This window comes from Oxyura jamaicensis, chromosome 7, assembly GCF_011077185.1.
Source record: "Oxyura jamaicensis isolate SHBP4307 breed ruddy duck chromosome 7, BPBGC_Ojam_1.0, whole genome shotgun sequence".
Taxonomy (NCBI): Eukaryota; Metazoa; Chordata; class Aves; order Anseriformes; family Anatidae; genus Oxyura; species Oxyura jamaicensis.
The window spans coordinates 996,912-1,015,716 of NC_048899.1; the positions used below are offsets into that span (position 1 = coordinate 996,912).

The 18,805-nt window shown below is 42.8% G+C and overlaps 2 long non-coding RNA genes across 2 annotated transcripts; both read right to left on the reverse strand.

Annotated features, from left to right (window-relative positions):
• Positions 1-545: 545 nt before the first annotated feature.
• LOC118170319 lies at positions 546-14,791 on the reverse strand. The gene is made up of 3 exons (XR_004752643.1): positions 13,330-14,791; positions 11,985-12,142; positions 546-2,330 (listed from the first exon to the last, which is right to left on the reverse strand). It is a non-coding gene; the product is annotated as an uncharacterized LOC118170319 (long non-coding RNA).
• Positions 5,930-9,713, reverse strand: LOC118170317. The gene is made up of 2 exons (XR_004752642.1): positions 9,126-9,713; positions 5,930-7,809 (listed from the first exon to the last, which is right to left on the reverse strand). It is a non-coding gene; the product is annotated as an uncharacterized LOC118170317 (long non-coding RNA).
• Positions 14,792-18,805: the final 4,014 nt, after the last annotated feature.

Genomic DNA, 18,805 nt, shown 5'->3' on the forward strand with positions numbered 1-18,805 from the left:
AGGTGTGTTCTCATGCCATGGTTCCCAGCCACAGATGCACCAGGGAACCACAGGCCAGCCCTGTTTCTGTCTGGCCTCACATTGGGCAGGGTTTCGGTAACTGATTTTGTGCATTTTGTGATCACCCAACCCATTTTATAGCATGCTCCAACATAAACACCTCTGAAATTTCCACCTCAGATAAACAGCGGGTTTTACTGTGGCAATTCTGAATTAGCAAGAGACAAGGTACTCAATGCATCACCAACCTGACAGACTGAAGTTTCCCTTTTATATCAAGTCAAAGAAATCCTAAATAATTTTATCTTTAAAAGCAATTATGACCTAACTTTGGTTCATTAGCACACAAGGAGGCACTGATCACACAGAGTAATGAAACATAATAATTCCTCTGGTGCATTCTTATTGTCAGGATCTGTAGTGTGCAGTTTGACAAGTGCTAGGTGGTTATAGCTCAAACAGGAGCTGCTACCAAAAATTTTTGTCATTGCTCACATGCACTGGGAGTGCCCTGAGCTCAACAAGCCAAAAAGACAGCAATGATTTAAGGAGTCACTAAGAATTTATTGTAAATGTTACATGAAGTACATCTGCCAGTAACAGCTTATTTAAAATCACTATGTGTATATTGCATTGGTTGTATCCAATAGGAGTCTAAAGCTCTGGAAGAAAAATAAAAGCCCACCTGTACAAGACATTTTTTAAACCTAAACCTGTTGTTCTCCTAGACTTTTTAAATTCTGTGAGTAGGAAATGCCGTTTCAAACTCAGTAAACTGCTAATGTAGCCTAACTTTCATAGAAAAAAAAAAAAAAATCAAACCCTCCTCAACTATGTCAGTGCAGAAAAACAGAGCTAAATGTCAGCTGCTTTTATCTGAGTTCCTAAATTTGAAAATAACCCGAATTATACCAATTATTACATAGTTTAAAAACCAAGCATTTGTATGCCAGTACCAGTCCAGGCTAATTTCTAAGCTGAGCTAAAAAAATAAAATCAATAAAGGTGTGGGCAGAGAGGTTTAAAAAAATAACTCCTGGAAACTGTGAGTCAAGCTCTTTAGAACAAGTTGTATCTGCCTGAGGTACGAGCAAGCTAGCTCTTAGATCAGTCACCTAAAGCTGTGGTGTCATAAAGTGGAAAAATACCACCAAGAGTCATTTTTAGCAAAGAACACCAGCGGCGCCTCTTGCATCCACATCCAGTGAAACTCCATCCCAGTTAGATGCATTGCCAAATTATAAATTCTTATTTGATTTATCAATCACAATTTTATATTGTTAATTTGTATGTTCATTAGACAAATCTGTCCCTCCAAGGTAATCACTTAAGGTATTGTTGGCATGTGAACATGCACAAATGGATAATTCTTAATGACCTTCCAAGCTGACATATTTTTGGCATCGGTTTTCTGTATCCTAATTTCAAGCTGCCTCTCTGGTGTTTTGTAGGGCTTACTTCACTCAGCAAGGAGGTCACTGCCGAGAGCGTTCCCATCAGATAACAGCAGAACTGGGAACAATTAGAATTATCTCCTCAGATAAAACTACTTTGGAAGCAGTTCACTCTTTCAGTAGCCTTGCAGAGAGGAGAAAATGTTCGCATCAGACAGCTTGACCAGTTTCCTGACTTCTTTTTCAGTATTGCCACAGGAATTATTACTGCGGTGGACGTGGTGTGATCAGGCTCCTGCTCTGCTGGCTGGTACACATGCTGCCTGCCCACCAGGCCAGGCCAACCTCACAGATCTTATATCCTGGGTTACTGTGAGGAGGGGGAGTAACAGACCAACATACAACATGGCACAGCCGTGCCTCAAATGCCAGATGTCATGACACAAATGCCAAACAGAGAAGCTGAAACCCTTTGGCTTTGTAGGGGGCTTCATCACTGTTTGTAGGCACCAGGTTCATCACAGTAAGATGGGCTCTGCCACCACTGTGACTGCTCCCCCAGCTCCGTGAGGTGGCAGAAAGCAGGTCAGAGCCCTAGCACGAGTGCTACAGGGCTGCCAGCCTTTTTGCAGAGCTTCCCCGAGCAGATCTGGGCAGGGAAGAGCAGTAGCTGGCATTGCCCCCAGGCTGGCCAGGCTGCAGGGCTGGCAGGAGGCGATGCATGGGGCAGACGAAGTGCCCCCATCCACTGAGCTTTGGCGGGTGGTTCCTGTAGGTATGGAGGCTGGCTGTGAAGAAAGCGAGATGGTACCGGGGAGAGAGGTGCCAGAAAAGCATGTCCCAAACGTGCCCCAGCCCACAGGCAGCCCCACTGCTGGCTGCCTGGGACACTGGAGGAGAAGAGTTTGCATCCCTTCCTCAAAAGCACAGCTCCGGCTGAAAAAAAACGAATGTATGGACAAAATGTAAATGCATTGTGACAAGCTGTACGAGGAATCAAAACAAGGAACAAGGAGCGTATGTTTCTTTTAGAGAAATGTCCTTTATCTCGCAGGCAGAATGAAGTGTGTGGCATTCAAATGTTAAGATTTTTACACACTTTCATGAAATACTAAAGAGAAACCAAAAAAAAAAAAAAAGGAAGGAAAAAAAAAAAAAAAAAAAAAAAAAAACACAAGAAAATAACCCAAGTCCGTGTCACTTCTCAGCTAGTTTGGTTATTGCTGCTCCTGAGTACTGTAACATATGCACTTTCCCTTTTGAAAATGTATCAAAGTTGTTATTTTGGGGGTGGGATAAACTCTTACCCATGCATATCTTATGTTTCAAAGCCAAGAATGTTTGAGAACCGGCTCTGGATCCGCACATCAGATGCATAAGTGATTAGTGACAAGTGACACAGAAACAGAGAATGTGCCGTGTTACAATGAATAATAAACACGCGCAATTTATGCAGGCAGAGTGAGTGGGGAGATGGCATCCTGCGCCTTTTTCATATAAATAATGTGAATCTCAGCAAGCTGAGGCCGGGCACTGCCATGAGAGGAGCGGGCTGGGACAGGCGTGGAGGGGTCGCGGGCATGCAGGGGGCGGATGGGTCTTCCTACAGCTTTGTTACGGAGCAAGCTGGCAGTGCCCAATTTTGTCCAAGTGAGAGCAGAGACAGGCAAAAAATGTACACAGGTTTTACAGGTCAAACATTTTCACTCTCTGAAATGAGCTGCTAGGTAAATGAAAAAAGTTCCTCAAAAAATAGCGGTATCATTTTATAGATTTCCAGACAGCATCCCTGAAGTGTCCACCGTAAAGACACTGCCTTGCAAAAGGGTTGGTGATGCCTATCTGAAAAAGCCATTACTAATTAATTTTTGATTGTGCAAGCCCTGTTTCCAGATTGTTTCACAAGTATGCACCTGAGGAGATCCCCTTGGCATGCCACCACCTCAGCAAGGGGCAGTGCATCCATCACATCTGCCTGGGATGGGGGCACGGGACCAGGCTCCTGTAGTCCCCTGCTCCCCGCCTGGCCACATACTGTTCTCTGCCCCTTGCTGCCCTTCTAAGAAGGAGCCCTGCCTCCATGAAAAAATTAAAGCAACAAAAAAACTTTTTTTAAATGAAAAAAAAAAAATCCCCAAAGCACCTGCTTCTTAACTCCGCACATTTTTTTTTTCCTGGCTGTCCTGGCCTGCCAACTCCGAGCGAGCGTTTCTCTCTCATTTTTACACTCTCTCTACACTTCCAGAAATGTACGCACTTGGATAAAAGTAGAGCTGAGAGGGTAAAATGCATATTCTGTTAAAAAAAAAAAAAAGTTGAAAAAAGTGTCTAAAAGATGGATGCGTAAAGAAATCATACCCGCACTTCAACTCCAGGTCTGAGTTATATAAACTGATCTGTGGTAATTACCAAGCTCCTCCAGATTAATAAACAATTACCATAGTAACTACACCGTCGTATGAAACCTATGCTCATGAATTTTTAAAGCACAAATGGAAATACACGCCAGCCGAGAAAGTCTCCCATTTATTTTGCTCCCAGAAGACGAGGGAGCTGGGTCCATTAAGGGAGCCCGGCAAGCCGCCCCGGCCCCATGTATTATGTACTGGCAGGGAGAGGCCAGCACGGGGGCGCGCAGCACCTACCACTTGCTGCCGCGGCACCGGGGCTCGAGGCGAGGCAAGGCAATGAGCTTCTGTGCCGAAATTTAAGGGCTTGGCTCGCCAGTGAACGGTCCTCGGTCACCCGATGGGCTTTTCTTGGCTTTTGTAGTGGTGAGGTGTGGGGGAAGTCTTTAGGTTGGTGTTGTGCCACCATGCGTGGGGAAGGCGTCTCCATCCAGTCCCATGCTGGGTGAGCAAACTGCCATGAGAGCATGCCCACGTCCAAGTACTAAAATAACAACACGGCTTTTTCCCTGCTAGTATCAACTCACATCTGACTTTCGTAGGTGAGCATTTGCTTCAAGGGCTGCAACCTTATCCCAAAGGCTGAGGCCAGCATCAGTGCAGCTCGCAATTTGTTTGTAACAGTTAACAGGAAAGGTATCAAAACTCCAAATAACAATATTATATGTCAACCTGTTGATAATTCTGACAGGAATGCTGAAAAGCACCACTAAGTTAAAAAATAATGATGTGCAGCATTTGCAGTAATATTCTAAAACGAGAGGTGAGCCCTCTGTAAGTTTGCGCCGCTTACTTCTGATAATTGTGATGAGCTGGAATAATACCCGGCTTTTGAAAGAAAGTATTTCTTAAAACACTTTCAGAGTAAGGAAAGCCATTAAATCCTTATGGATTGAAGGTAGAAAAATAAATTGTATGTATTTTAGACTTTGAATGATCTTCCTATAGCAATTTTAGTGGGGAAAAAAAAACTAGGAAGAATTCTGCAATTTTAATCTCCTCAGTAGCTTCCCATTACTAAACAAGCAGAACGCCACGGTACAAATGTGGATGTTACATGTCATCTTGATCTGCTGCTTTTTTCTTTCATTAAAGCTTTAATGCAGCAATTATGGCTACGTTGCCCTATAAAAAAAGGAAAAGGCAGTTTACTTTAAAAAGTGAAATTGCATAGCCTACTATTTAATTATACACAAATGTAAATGGCCTATTTTTCCATAACTGGTTATTACAGCACTGTTTTACTTTCTGAGTTTTCACAATCTCTAAAACCTACAACGCTTCCTGCTATATAATTGTTTTGCTACATTATTGTTTTCATCTTATTTTTTCTTTTAATGCGAGTGCAGCGGGATAAATCTTGGTTTTAAGCCAGCCAGTACTTCATCTACTTAAGCTTTTATAGATGAAGATTGCTGTAATTATCAGAATACCCGCTTATTTCTGAAGTATTATCTTGGCAACCTGCTGGCATTTACAACCAATTAACAAGCTTTGCCCATTAGTTGCATAAGGGGTATCACAGAGTAAAGCCATTGTGTGCTAATTTTCTATTTTAGATAATCAGTTTGGCCATCCAAAATGGAAAGGGGAAGAAAAGAAAGGTTTGACACGCAGTGGCAGACATGTAAAAATGACTACATGCCTCCCCGAGACAAAGGTATCCAGCGACTGCATGATTGCTTCACTGTCGTCACCACTGGGTTTTAAGTATTTATTCCCTTTGTCTCTTTTGGAAGATAAAATATAAAGTACAGCTTCAGCAAAGTAATCATGTCCTCTTTTTATTTTTTAAACAGACTGGCTTCTCCCTCTGTCCTCTAAGGCTTGTAATTTCACCAAATTGTGCAAGTGTTAAACACGATGTCCAAAAAAAAAAAGACGGAGAAGGAGAGGAGGAGAAGGAGCGGGAGAGAAAGAAACCTGGCCCCGGGAGCAGAGACCTGCTGCTCGCTCACCTTGCCCGCTCTGTGCCTGCTTTAAGCCCTGCGTGTTTTTAACCAGGCTGCCAGAGGCAAGCAGGATCTGACCCCCAGCTGCTGGGGGAGGCTTTTTGGGACCCCGGCAGGATGCTGGTGGGGCAGTTTTGCTGGGCACTGCTTGTCAGTGGGGGGTAAAACTAACTGAGTTTGGGGTCTTTTTTTTTTTTTTTAAGTTTTTGTTTGTTTATTTGTTTGTTTTTCTGCATTACATTTATTCATTGCCTCTTCTGTGGAAGTGTCTGGGGTGTGCTGGGCCAGCAGAGAGGAGCTTCAGAAATGGCAAAAAAATAAAATAAATTTGACATTTTCCTTGTGCATAGGAAATTATATCTATCTTGTCTCAGTGGAAGTGCTATATTTCAGACTCACCTTTTTGTGGTGGAGTTTCGCAGAAGGCAGGCATCTCACACAGGGCAGGTCTGGCATCCCCACAGCGCTGCAGGAGCAGCACCGACCCGTACTGGTCATACCTGACGAGGTACAGGCCACCCAAATCTAGCCCTGGGTTAAGGTGCTGGCTCCTTTTCCAATGCCTGGTGCCGAGGGGGAATGCATCCCCAGCCGGGTGCAGGGAGCAGGAGGATGCCTCTCTCTCTGCCATAGCACCACGTCCCCAGGGCATCCCCTTGGGGCAGATCCTGCCTGCAGCCCAGGAATCGTACTGCAAAGCCAGCAAGGTAAATAATAACAATGCAATGACTGTGCTAGAGGCAGCAGGGCTCGCCTGTTTAATTGTATATAAAATGAGACGTTAGACCCAGTCTGTGCTTTGTAATAAGGGTAGAAACTAATCAGTTTAAAGATGAGCACGGTCCTTAAAGCGTGGTTAGATCCCATTTATTCCACTGAACAGAACGGGTGGATAGCTCCCGTTGTAAAATGGTTTTATAAAATGTAGCGAACTGTACAATGACGTGTTTTATTTGCCTCCTGTGGTTTAGATTCATATTTTGCTTTAGCATAAGTTAAACAAAATTAAGACTATGATTACACTAAGAGGGTGCAGTCAGTGAAGTAAAGACAGAAAACGTTGAACTCCTCGAAGTCATAAAGAATTATCAACTGTGCAATTAGTAAAGACTGAACATATACACTGATGTCTATTAAGTCATAAATGAATGAGAAAAATGTTGTGCTTGGCAATTTAGTGTGTATATTTGCCTTAATTATGTTAAATTAATTGTTATTTGCTACAATCATTAGAAAACTTCAGATTTAAGTAAGGTACGGCAATAAAGCCCCTCCTAGAAAAGGGATCTAGTTAGAGAGCCAAGCCGCTTGGGGATCTGGGCTGCTCAGAGGGGGGAAGCAAGAAGGACAGATGAGCTGTGAGCTGGGGATGGCCCCAAGCTGCTGGCAGCCCATGTACCATGGCACTTCCGCAGTGTCCCTCCAGCCCCCAAGGCAGCCCCCGAGGTCGTGGCTGTCCCCTGTTGGGGCACCCCTGGATGTTCCCGTGGCAGCAGTGGCTGGGCTCCTGCCTGCAGCAGGCTGTTGACATTGCTCCTCTGCACGGTGGTGAGAAGATTATTGTTGAAACGTAAAATAAAAAGTGGATTTCTCCCTGTACTTCACTCCTGAAGGACCCTTGAGAGATTAAGCTTATCCCCAGCTAAAGGAAAACATTTTTGTGAAGGGCCCTTGTATGATACAAGTGCTGCGCAGGTTTAGCTGTTAGCCTGGAGCTCCACGCGCCTGGTCCCCCCGAGGTACACCCGTGTCCCACAGCACAGCCTCTGGCCACCTCCATCCGTGGCACATCCTCCCAGTGGCACTACAATGGGGATTGCAGGACACAACAGGCACTGTCCAAAAATGAGAGTTTTGGGAAAACCACCACACTTTTGTTGTGATGCTTTCTTGATGAGAAGTTTTGATTTCCTGTCCCAAAACGTGATTTTGCAATTACTTGAAGTTGCATTCGATTTTCCTTCCAAGTAGAGATGGTTAAGGCCTTAGGACAGGTGTCAGAAGGTATGACTGCTTCCCTTGGTTTTCATTTCACCAACTAGAAAATAAGGAAACCTCACAGAATCATAGAATCATAGAATATCCCGAGTTGGAAGGGACCCATAAGGATCATCAAGTCCAACTCCTGGCACCACACAGGTCTACCCAAAAGTCTAGACCATGTGATTTAGTGCACAGTGCAATCACTTCTTAAATTCAGACAGGCTCGGTGCAGTGACTGCTTCACTGGAAGCCTGTTCCAGTGTGTGACCACCCTCTTGGTGAAGAACCTCTGATGTCATGAGCCTAAACTTCCCCTGCCTCAGCTTAACACCACTCCTGCAGGTCCTATCACTGGTGATTACAGAGAATAGGTCACCTGCCTCTCCACTCCCCCCCACGAAGACATTGTAGACTGCAGTGAGGTCCCCCCCTCAGCCTCCCCTTCTCCAGGCTGAATAGGCAGTGACCTCAGCCGCTCCTCATACATCTTCCCCTCTAGGCCCTTCACCATCTTCGTTGCCCTCCTCTGGACACTCTCCAACAGTTGAATGTCCTTTTTGTGCTGTGGTGCCCAGAACTGCACACAGTGCTCGAGGTGAGGCCACACCAGCGCAAAGTGGGACAATCACTTCCCTCGCCCGACTAGCGATGCCGTGCTTGATGCACCCCAGGGTACAGTTGGCCCTCCTGGCTGCCAGGGCACACTGCTGGCTCACATTCAACTTGCTGTCAACCACAACCCTCACATCCCTCTCTGCGGGACTGCACTCCAGCGTCTCGTCGCCCAGTCTGTACGTATAGCCAGGGTTGCCCCGTCCCAGGTGCAGGACCCGGCACTTGCTTTTGTTAAATTTCATGCGGTTGGTGATTGCCCAGCTCTCCAACCTGTCCAGATCTCTCTGCAAGGCCTTTCCACCCTCATCCAAGTCCACAACTCCTCTAAGTTTGGTGTTGTCAGCAAATTTGCTCAAAACACCTTCTAGTCCTACATCCAAATCATTTATAAAAACATTGAAGAGGACTGGCCCTAAAATGGAGCCTTGAGGGACCCCACTAGTGACCATCTGCCAGCCTGATGTGGCCCCATTTACCACAACCCTTTGAGCCCTGCCCATCAGCCAACTGCTCACCCATCAGATGATGTTTTTGTTTAGTTGTATGCTGGACATTTTGCCCAGTAGGATCCTATGGGAAACCGTGTCAAAAGCTTTGCTGAAGTCCAAAAAGATCACATCAGCTGGTTTCCCTTGGTCGACTAGATGGGTGATCTTATCATAAAAGGAAATCAAATTTGTTAGGCAAGACATACCCCTCATGAACCCATATTGGCTATTGTGAACCCATTTTTTTATTGCTGGCTATTATGAATCCATGTTGGCTATGTAAACCTATTTTAGTTGAGTTTCTTTTTGAGGCTCAAGCAGGCCACCAGCCTGAAAGAGCAGTCCTTCGCCTAGCACTAACCAAGCCATTCCCAGTCACGTCCAGTATGTCCCAACAGCCCCAGCAAGAAGACAAGAGTGACAACAGGAAAATGGGAGCAGAGAAACTTTTCCCATGGCATTGAAAGAGCACAAGCCCCCATTATATGTTCTGCCTCTTGCAAGGGAGGAAACATGCTCCTCCAGGACTCTAATACCCATTGCTAATATTATTATTAAATATTTACGCTCCACCATAATTTTGTATGACACTTCACGGAGATAAAAGGCTCTATCTCTATGCTGAAGATCTGAGACTACATCAGGCAAACAAACGAAGAAAGCCAAGTTTGCAGAAAGAAGACATGATGAAGATTAAGAAACCAATCTAATGCTGGTGACCCAGAAGCATTTTTAAATTGCAAGAGAGCATGGGACTAGGGCTGAGGAAAGCGAGCACCATCGGGGCTCATTTTGCTTTTCAAGAAAAAGGATATTTCTTTTAAATTTTCATTTTACTGGAAGATCTTGCAGAGAGATACAGCAGTACTCACAGTATCACCTGAGACAACAATGGACAGAATATACAGGGCAGATGAAGTGTAGGATAAGGCATACAACAATATATATAAATCTGCAGACATATACACATGCATGCACACACACATATATATATAAACATACATACACTGCTAGCAATTCAGTTAGATTAATTTACTTTGGATATTCCATTATTTTACTGTAGTCCTTGTATAGTACTTAAAGAATCAGGTTAAGCGTTCTGCATTAGATGTACAAACAATGCTGCTTTACCTCCACATGGGTGTTGTGAGACTTTAATTAATGTTTGTAAAGTGCTTTCAGATCCCCAGAAGAAAGGCACTATAGAAGTGTGAAGTCTGATTATTTCACGGCATACAAAAGTAGAGGTGAAAAGAAATATTCTCCTCCTTACACATAAAACTACTGATCTCAACTCCTGCATTTAAAAAAACGAGATGTTAAGAAAGAAAAGAATTCTGACCATGAACCTACTTCAGGCTTCCCCTTTGCCTTTTTCATCTGATTTCTGGTTGAGTGAAATAATAAACTATTGTATTGCTGTAAACTCTTTGTAAGTAGATTTGACTAAGACAACAGAGTTCAGTGCCAGCAGCTACTCTGATCATTCTTTTAAATGGAAATTTACCGTCTGCTGCATCACATGGAAAAAATATAGAACTATTTTTCACAGCTTGTTCACTGAACAGATTATTGGAGGGAAAAAAAAATAAAAAGGCTTCATTTTCTACAGATCCCAAATCTCTGTGTAGAAAGTCTTGGCAATTTCCTTTTGAGAGGAGACAGATTTCACTTTCACATTGATTTAACAATGATAAGAGCTTCCAAAATGAGGGCCTGATTCTGAAAATTTTAATGGTTAGCCATGCTTGATTCAATAGCTTATCTATGGGAGCAAAATAACTCACATGCATAAGTCTATGTAGGATCTGGTCCTAATATAGAACCAGTTCTTGATGTAATAAAATCTTTTTTAACAGCAGCTTGTGTTACATTTAATTTTTTTCACATGGCCTCATAAAATAAGATAAAAGCTTGTAAGTCTAAAAGTCATATAAAGAAGATGGGAAAAAAAAAGCCCAACCATGTATTCATGTTTATTAAGTATTAACTTTGTGCAACTTACAGAGATTTAACTCCAGAATTTCCAAATATTTCTTCCCCTAATCTTAACAGCAGTCAGCAAGGGCTGCCAGTGCTTGATATAAACAGATTACAGCGCACAGGCTTTTTTGGGGGAAGAAAGGCTTTCCCGAGGCTCTCTCCCAGACGGGCCCTCCCGCTGCCCTTGCTGCAGCAGGGGAGGCAAGTGACATGGGAAGCAATGCCTGGGCATGGAGGGAGATCTGCTCCAAGCACAAACCAGCATCACTGATCACAGAACCATGGAATGGTTCGGGTTGGAAGGGACCTTAAAGATCACCCAGTCCCAACCCCTGAGGCAGTCAGGCAGCAAGTAAGCACCCGGCCGACTCTTGCTATTCATTGTTCTGGCTCCTGTGTTAATACAGAAGCATTTCAGAAGGGCTGCTTTTTTTTTTTTTTTTTTTTTTTTTATTTATTATAGAAAGCATGAGCTCGTGTGTGCCTAGGGAAAACTGAATGAGTAAAAAACATCTAGACTGCAAGAAGAGCAGTGTATACACCTTGTGTCTAACTTCTGAATTTAGCCCCTGGCAATGGCACCAGGAAGCAGAATAAATTGTAGGCAAAGGTAGTCATGTCAGAGAGGAAAACTGGGTGCAGTGTGGCTAACTGCAGGACAATGCTTGACAAAATCACATCAGAATTACTGGTGGTTACATGAGGGAGCCCTGGGGAAAACCATCTTGAAGCACTGTCCATCATCTCTGAAAAGAAAGAGTGAAAAGTGGGCTGCTATGGCCAAACCAGTATGATTTCAGCAACTTTCATGATTTGACCCAAAAGTGTAAGATGCCAAAATGGGGCAGCTTCTTCTTCCTAGTATGGGTCCTTTACTCCTGCAAGTCTATAAAGAAAATTATTACAAAAGTGCCTTCAGCATCTCAGAGCATGTCAGTGACTTCAGAGGTTTACTGATATGAGAACTTGCTTGCCAACAAGAAAAAGACTTATAAAAATAAAAAACTAAAAAACAGTACACTGGTTGTGATGCCATGTGTAAGAAGCAATATTAACAAGCTAAGGGTAAGTTACATTAAAAAAAAAAAAAAAAAAACAATTTTTTTTTTTTTTTTGGTTAACAGTGATAGCCATTGCTGTAAGAAAACAATGAGGTCTTACCTGACGCTGCCACTAGTACAATGGTTTTCCTGCCAGCAGGGCACTGATTTGGGAAGCAGCAGGAAGCAGCAGAACCATCGCCTCTTCTCCGGGAAGCACAAGCAAGAGGCAACCACAGGGCAATGTGGTGGGCAAACACTGCACCTCCAGCCTAAGGCCTGGAAAATAAAAGTTGCTTCCAATGAAGTAAAAGAATTCTTGAGGACAACTTTCAGTAAAGACAAACTCTATCCGCAATCTGACACAAAAGTCAATAAATAGCTTTGGGCTTATCACACATACCTCTTTGGTAGGCAGTGGTCTAACCCAGGCAGAGATGCTTTTAGAACATGGCTTTTCTCACCAGCCCTTGATATTTTTCTTGCAATCAAGGCAACATCCACACTGAAAAACCTACGCCACAGCTGTCAGGGCTTCTCTCCAGCAGATAATTAAATTCCACTCAATTGCCATTGTGACAAGTGAGCTCAAGTTTGGTGGTGCCATCCCTGCCAGCCGAACGCAAACGAGAGCCATCAGCTGCACACTCATTAATTGCTTTGCTGGAAGAAGAGGTGCCGCATTACTTAGCGGCATCCTCCCAGGGGTAGGTGTTCAGCCTCCAGGAGGTACCTGACAATAACATGAGTACATCTCAAGGGATGATTGTGTTTGGATCAGTGTGCTTACGTGGGAAGGCCTGGCAAAAGTGGAGCAAGTCAACAAGTTTAAAGGACTTTCAAGATCTCTTGCAAACCAAAGAAAGGCAGTTTAGCTTGGGCTGTTGCGTGGTAGGGTTTGCTAAATGCAAAAGCTGAAGTTGTCAGAGTTCTCTGATTTGCACTCTAAAGTTGCTCTTTTAGGTGTAGAGTTTATTTTTTCCTCTCCACCTGATTACAACAAGCACATCACATGTTTTTGCAGATGTCTTTTTTCCTTAAAAATGAACTTTTAAACTGAGTTTATCCATCAAAAATCAGCCTGCACATCAGCTAGGACCTATCCAGCTCCCTAATAACTGCTTCATATGTAAATCTGCTGTGTATTTCTAGGCTAGTTATTGAACTATGCAATTTTAAGTACAGCTGGAAGAAAACTGTAATTTGTTCTTACACAGGAGGAATACGGCTTTGCTGCTGGTATCCCTGAGAGACTCCTCCAGCTGATGAAGGGTGACTAGGTCTCACACTGAAGAACCATGTGAGCCATACCTGTCCCTTCGCTTTGCATGTTGCTTGAAGGATTACAGCTCATTTTCTACCACCGTAGCTCCGAGCAGGCCGTGGTGGAGCTGGCTGTTGTGGAGGCATGTGTCTGCCCCAACCCCCTCTGCTAGCCAAATGCCCCATGGCCTTCAAGCTCTCACCTGGTGCATGGGAGGAGGTCCATACAGAGTCTCCTGGAAGACTCTCTAAGACTGAATCACATAGGATGCCTATCAGGTGCAGGAGGAGTCAGGCAGAGATATTTTCTACCTGCGTGGTGACAGCCATGTTGCATACACTGTGACACACAAAGCTTGGTCCTTGGTTGTGCCTGTGTTAGGGCCAGCCAGCACACATGCTTTTGAGGATGTGTCCTGGCTACGCTGGCATGGAGCAAGGCTTTGGAGCAGCTGGGCAACATCAAATCCAGCAGTGCTAGTCAGTGGGACACCAACACCAGCAGCACTGGGTGGCAGCTGGGAGGAGAGGTCGGAGGCTTGACAGCACCTAAATGCTGGGTGTAGAGACTGCCAGCTGCGGCTAAATAGGTTGGCCCCTTTCTCAATCTTATCCTAGGCTCCTAAAGGCTGAGTTTATTCATCACCCTGTGCGCTTTGCTTGCAGCATTGGCTTCCCTGCTTGTCAACACGCCGATTTCTGAATTCTCAGTGCAAAGGAAGCCTTTCATGGTTTGGCATCCTCTTATATGTTTATGCTTCTCAAGATATATTCTCTAGCCAAGTCTTTAAGTTCTTACATTAGTCCCCAAGCCCAGACATCAATCTGTTGCTGATCAGGTCTTTTCACATCATGCTGCTTTTATCTGGAATGCTGTTTTTGATGCTTCCAGGGAAGCTCTGGCTGATGTTTTCAAGAATGTGGTTAATATTTTTTTTTCCTTTTTGTTTAAAACGACACTTGAGTACAGCTATTTCTTTTAACCTTTTGCTTTTACTGTAAGACTTTAAAAAGTAATTTGCCTTCTAAATGCTATTATACTGGGGAGGTCCTGATTTGCATCTTTGTCCTTGGGTAGTGTAGAAGCAGCACAGGGGTCCACAAACAGACAGATATTGATTTTTTTCCCCCTTTTATAGTCTACAATAAAAAGTTTCTTTAAAGGGGAAGAAAAGAGAGGCACATGCTTAATATTGCAGAAAAGCCTTCTTGTGCTTGATACATTGGAGAAACAGTTCAAGAACACTTCATCCTCCTGCAACTATTTCCCGCACTTCTGCCAAGGTTAGGGAAACCTTGGGTTAGCTGCCGTCTGAATACCGCAAGCTGGTATCAGTCTGAACAAGTTCAGCTGACTGCTTAGAAGATTTTCTTTATTCTTTCTCCTGTTGTCTCTCCACTTTGACAAATAGAAATCGCCTTCGTCTTTGGGGGAGGACTCGGCCTGAAAGCACCCAACAAAGAGCGGCTGGCTGGGGGTCAAGGTCCTTCCATTGAGTCCCCCAGTTCTCCATCAGATTGTGCTGGTGATCAGCCAGCTGTCAGGAAAACAAGGCTCTCTAGATCAGCGTGGCATGGGAACAGGTGGGTCATAAAACGAGAGAGCGTTAATAAATGACTGAAAAATTAGAACAAAATTAAAAAAAAAAAAAAAAAAAAGAAAAGAAAAGAAAAGTGCAACCCCCTCCCTCATAAGTAAATGCCCGCTTTTTCACACCAGTGAAGAAAGAAACAAAGTAGTGGAAAGCAAAAGTACTGGGCAAGTATGGTAAACTTACCCTATTTGTTCATTTGACTTTAAATGAAAGCCTGGCCAGCATGACTGCAAGAGGAGGAGGATGTCCTGCCCCCCTTGCTTGCTTTGAATTGCCCTTATACTACAAGACAGCCCATTCATTTCCCCTGGGTGTGCTTGCACCATAAGGTACAGGTCAACATTTGGACTGAAAACAGCATTTTTTTTCTCATGTATTTATTGGGTGATTAACCAGAGCCAAAAATAGAAGTGTTAATTTACATTTAAACTTTTTTTAATTCAATAGCTTAAAATGCAGAAAACTAAAAAATAAGCATGGGGTGCGTCATGCAGAAATGGTTTGGATTAGATCATTACATTACAGACTATAAGCTGGAGTCAGCTTTGACAGAGTTATAACAGCTTCTATTACCATGGAGCTGCCCCAGCATTTGTGCAGAGACAACAGTGTTCCTGAGCTTGTTCTGTGTATTTTATAGTGAGAGCCACCTGGGTAAACCTGACCTGTTGGTTCATGGAAATAAGACAAAACACATAAAATTTCTCCTCTAATGGTCGTCGTCTTTGTGATAAGAATCACTCTAATCACCTCTTTCTCTAACAGGACCATGATCTGGGCCTAATTGGAAGAGCTACTGTCATTTAACGATGGGAAATGCAGAACACAGGGATGGGGAAAGGCACGAAGGCTTCAGCTGATAAAGAGTAAGACCTTTTTCTGTGATCTCTTACTGAAACTGCTCAAGACATATTACCATGGCTACCCACCTAGGCAGGCAACTCTTTTCCAGGTATTTTATGGCAGCAGAAGGGACCCAGGGAAGGCTTTCTTCAGGTGGGGATGGATCATCCCCATGAGGAGATGCGAGTGGCTGTTCCCCACAGCCAGCCCTCCTCCTGCCACACCGCCCACACCTTCCGTGCCAGCACCGGCCCCTCTGAAATCCCATGCGGATGCCCTGGGGCTGCCTGTGCCACATCTGCATTCCCTCTGCTCTGTGATAGCTGCTCTGCACTGCACAGGTCAAACAGCAGTGATGAGCAATGGGAGGCAAGGTATCATTAGCTCAGCTCCAAGTTAAAGTTCAGTGATGGCAGCATGTGCAGGACCACAGTTCCCCTAATAAATAAGCTAGGAGGCATCTGGAGAGAGAGGGTTGCAAGTTATGAATTTCAAACCTATTTTCTTTTTTTTTCTTCTTCTTCTTTTTGAAAAACTATGGGCAGAAATGCCTTAGCTGGCAGTAATGGAGTTAATGACTGGTAGCTTGCACCTACACAGGTGGCAGAACAAGGGGCATGGAAAACAGAAGGGCAGTGCTGCTGCTCTGCAGGTTTTTTCCTGGCGTTCCCCTGGTGCGGGAGGTCTCTGCTGGGGGAATGCAGGAGGTGAGGGCATGGTGATGCTCCTGGTGATGCCATGTGGTGCCTTGCCCAAATAAAACCCTGCTGGATGGCAGCAGAGGGACAAAAGGGGGACTGGCTCCCAGCAGCTGCAGACATACTGCAGCCCCATCCTGGGGCTACTTGCCAGCAGCAGTGCCATTTCCTTACAATACTGCATAATGCCTTTGCACACAGCACTTGTAAATCCACCGCCCCACATTCCCCCAAACAGAGAGCTTCAGGACTCAGGAAAAGATCTACCCTGTGAGCTTGATCACGGCTGCCCCACGGCCTGGGCACTGCCTTTGTCACACTCCCACCCCACTAGCCAAGCTGTCTTTGTTAAAGTACATACTCATTTAAGGATTACTCTAACGTTGCTCATTTCTAAGTCAATTATTGACTTGAATCATGTTAAACTTTAACATAAATATCACCTGTACATATATTACAATAATTATATGGTTACAAAATCCTTTTAAAATAGCAATTTCCCCTTCGGAAACTACGGAAACTATCTACTACTGGAAAATACAGGCTCACAGACTGCTTGGAAAGCCCATGCAAAGAAATATGAAGATTCCCATTACCTTTGCATCAGCTTCTCAAAGAACAATCTATTTAGATTATTAAACACATCTACAAATTAATTACTCTTCAGTTAAAATGTTTGCATCCTAAAAGTATTTTGTATTTTGTGTAACCTTATCAGAGAGAAAAGAAGGGGCATGGTAGGTGAGCAGTGAAATTAAAGGCTTGATATCATATGCAGCTTCTAAAGCTACCAACAACATTTTTTTTTCAAAAAAAAAAAAAGAAAAAAGAAAAAAGAAAAAAAAAAAAAAAAAGCACTGCTAAGTTTTTCTCATTTTAGCAAACTTTTCAATTAGGATTTCTTCCTGGCTATTTAAATATGCTTAAAGTAATGATTTTCTGTAATTTGTCTTTTTCCTTTGGAAACATACCGTGCTATTGTCAGCTTTAAAAAAGAAGCAATTTTCTGACTTTTGAGATTGAGCAGGTCATGGAAAAATTACTGCTGTGGGAACCTATAATTAAATAGAAAATGCAGCTGCACTTATGAAAAACTAAAATTAAGTTTATTCTATTAATACTTGATTCTAGGATGGCATTTGACTCTTCAGATACAGGTCTTAGCTGAAACAGCACCTTACCTGCAGAACATTACTAGCTGCACAGCTACTTGCAAAAGCAGACATGATATAATATGTACAAACATATTGCTAATTATTTGCTGTCCAATTAAATTAGATTCAGTTAAGCAGGATAGTCATTTACACATGTAGCCTGTTTGTTTCTTCTTTTCCCGATACTGGCACTTTATCTTTGGCTATGTTTTTTTAAGGAACTCAATTAAAATAAATCTACATAAAATCACTAATGCACATTATAAATTTAAATAGAAAAAGGTACAGAAAGGGACTTTTCAAGAAAACTTTGTGGCATATCTGAAGTGGATAAATATCTCCTCCCAGCTTTTGACTAGTTGTGAGATCGAGACAAGATTCTATACAGTACTATGATACAAAACCAGGCTTCGGGGAAACAAAAATTATCAGAGTTCCCAACTGAGTGTTTACAGTATGTGAGATATAGATTTAAAATTAAATTCTAAATGAGAATCTCCAAAAAAACATTTCTGTGACCCACAATAGATTTTAAAGCACTGAAAATATACAAGATTAAGAAAAACTTCACTGAGAAAATAAGGTACAGACAAACTGACTAAGAATCCATTAGACATGTTCTAACGTCTGATGATAAAAATTAATTGCACAGAAATATTAAAAGAACTATATAAAATTAGAAATGATGTAAGAAGACCAGGTCAGTTTAAAAGAACAATATTAATTTTATTTAATAATCATTTAAAAATATAGTTTTTTTTTTATCATTAGCATTTAGGATGATCACCTCTCATGTTTTTCTAGGGTAATAGTAGGTAAGATTCAACAATCTGTCCTTACTGTAAGCTATTTTAGAAATCACTAAATAGAAATTTTCTGTACTGTATCATAATCTGTAAAACTATATTTCCCTTAAACCTCCACTAAATTGCTAAGTTTGGGGGGTTTTGTTTCTTTTAATAAACAGGAAGGAAATTTTCCATCTTCTTTTCATCAATCACTTTTACGTAGCCAGTTTTCTGTGCTATTATAAAGAACATAACTAAATCCATACTGTTTATATAAATGTCTCTACACTATTTATAACATATAAACTGTAATCATTTCTTCATATGCAAGCTCAGCTTCACTATTTTTAATATACTTACATATTAAATCTAATACAGATAGTTCTCCATAACTACTGCAAGAATGAAAACGGCACATCAGAAACGGTAAAAAATTATTTGTGAAGAAGCAATCATACACACACAACCCAGGAAAGATTTTTTCGTCTTTCAACAACGACTTGTGTGTGATTGTGTAGTCACAGAGAAAGCCCACAAAAACTCTATCATCGCGTACACTGCTTAACTTAAGACACCCAGAAGTGATCCTAGGAACCAGCAG